This window comes from Pseudomyrmex gracilis, unplaced genomic scaffold (genome assembly GCF_002006095.1).
Source record: "Pseudomyrmex gracilis isolate BER0280 unplaced genomic scaffold, ASM200609v1 scaffold_219, whole genome shotgun sequence".
NCBI classification, from domain to species: domain Eukaryota; kingdom Metazoa; phylum Arthropoda; class Insecta; order Hymenoptera; family Formicidae; genus Pseudomyrmex; species Pseudomyrmex gracilis.
This window is the reverse complement of record NW_018020803.1, coordinates 70,519-72,748: the sequence shown is the minus strand read 5'-3', so window position 1 is coordinate 72,748 and position 2,230 is coordinate 70,519. Positions and strand designations below refer to the sequence as shown.

The following is a 2,230-nucleotide window of genomic DNA, read 5'->3' as shown; positions in this document are numbered from 1 at the left end:
CCGAATGATCCAGATATTTCTACACAAGAAAACATTTGATTTATTTATTTATACCCTGTGTTTTTTTTGTTTGTCAGCTGCAACAACGCGTCGCNGAAGAAGTTTGATTTATTGCACATCTCGTCTGTAGTTTGTAGTTAAATCTATTTATAATTAAAGCTATTTGAATATAACGAGATAAATACAGATTTACGCTCTGTAGATCTTTTTTTTTTTTTTTTTTTTTTTTTTTTTTTTTTTTTTTCAAACTAATAGCTGTATTCAATTATCGCATTCAATAGAGACATTCCGAATGATCCAGATATTTCTACACAAGAAAACATTTGATTTATTTATTTATACCCTGTGTTTTTTTTGTTTGTCAGCTGCAACAACGCGTCGCTGTTATCAAAGTGACATTCAGATTCATTTGCGCTCCTCCGCTGGGGACACTCAGACTTCTTCGTTTCTTCTGCGGCGGTCTATTGTCTTCAAAATGTTTCTCACATCGAATGACTCACGACCCAATCCGCCGGCAATTTCGGAAGAGAATTTCCTTCTAATCCCATCCGACGTGTCATAAGTCACGTACCGACGTTGTCAGGGATGCGTTTGTGCATAAAACAGGGGGGTGATCACGCGTCTCGGGAGAGATAAGCGAAATCGAAGATCGGTGTTTTTCCTCTGAGCGTTCCACGTGTGCCTGGTCACGTGTGCCGTGCATCCATCACTCCATAAATGTCTGGAAAAGTGAGAAAAATTGCTCGTTTGAGAGAGCGACTTCGAGGTCGACATCGTTTATTTAGACAGATCGGTTTATTCGGAAGCATGACTAAACTCTTCTCTCAAAATATCCGAGATTATACTTTTGATGTGTGTCTGCAGGATATAATCTTTTGAAGATGATCAGTTTACACAATCACGATGATTTTGATAATTAAATTATTCAATAAACATAAGTCAGTAACTTCTCAAGAGAGATAATGTGCAGTCGTGTTTAAATATACGTGTGTATCTAATAATATATATTATGTTACATTATACATACAATATACGTTTTTGTTCGAGAGTATATGTAATCATATTAAATTTGATTAAATACATAATTATATTCAAATTGTATAATCGCCATCATATGCGCTCTATAACGCGAAAATGCTGTGAGAAAAGACACGAAAATCTGTACAAACACAGCAATATGAAAAAACAAAGTTGAAAAAAAAAAAAAAACCCGGTTAGGAGACTGGAACATCGCGCGCTTTGTAAATAAAAATTCTCGCGAGACGTCACACTCGGCGGCGCAAAAGATCTCGATTTTTGCGGAAGCCGTTTCACCTTTCCTTTGGTTATCTCACGAACTACTCTGCTGCTGTACCGCAAGAAGAAAAAAAAAGAGAACGATATTTCTTCGTGGGAAACTCCGACACAAATTACGTTATGGCGGCCGTGTCTCAACGTCTACGGCTTCTTTCGGTCTCGCGAGACACTTAAGTGCTGATGAAACTTTGATTCCGACTTTGCCGCATGATTTCCCATGCCATTAGCACGGAGATATTCTTCGCTTTTGTGCGGTTTTTATAAAGCTAAAGGTTTATAACCGCAAAACTTTTGGGTTTCAAACATTCGCGCGAGAAAATTGCGCTATCAGTTTTGTCGGATGGATGAGAAATGATAAGATCGAAAAAAAAGAGCACTTTGGCGTGCGACAGTTTATTATTATTATTTTTTTAATACTCCATTAAATTCACTGCTAAGTCGTCGTGACTTTAAGTAAAAATGTGTTCGCAAAGTGACAAAACTCTCTGACAAGGAAGCAGCGAAGTGTCGCGATAGTGATGTATGCGCTCGACGTGAATGTATTCAAAATCGTTTTTTCTCGTTTCTTCGCAAGAAAATTGCAACTGTGCAAACAAAGACAAAAAATGATTTGATATCTGATGCTTTCGCGATGTTTTAACATTCGAAGATGTTTTTCGGGTTTGAACCGCGTTAGTGTTATTTTTATACCGACGTTTCGTGAACATTTCAACTTACTTCATCAATAATAGTATCATGAGCTGCTCTTGAAACCCTGATGAAGCGAGCTGAACGTTCACGAAACATCGATATAAAAGTGACACTAACGCGGTTCAAATCCGAAAATCATCTTTGAATGTTGTAATAAACAAAAAATGATTCTTTTTAAGTGTATATATATATATATATATATATATATAATTTTAAGTATATATATATATATATACTAATTTAA

At 36.2% G+C, this 2,230-nt stretch overlaps 1 protein-coding gene and 1 long non-coding RNA gene across 3 annotated transcripts in view; one reads left to right on the top strand and one right to left on the bottom strand.

Moving 5' to 3' along the window:
- The window catches only part of LOC109858681, a 9,613-nt gene extending 9,183 nt beyond the window's left edge, over positions 1–430 (bottom strand). For both annotated transcript variants that reach the window (XM_020436175.1, XM_020436176.1), the window contains exon 1: positions 343–430. The gene's annotated coding sequence lies outside the window, so the exon portion shown is untranslated. The remainder of the gene's footprint in view (positions 1–342) is intronic.
- The window catches only part of LOC109858685, a 5,967-nt gene extending 5,515 nt beyond the window's left edge, over positions 1–452 (top strand). The window contains exon 3 of the long non-coding RNA XR_002250643.1: positions 366–452. This is a non-coding gene — a long non-coding RNA (uncharacterized LOC109858685). The remainder of the gene's footprint in view (positions 1–365) is intronic.
- Positions 453–2,230: the final 1,778 nt, after the last annotated feature.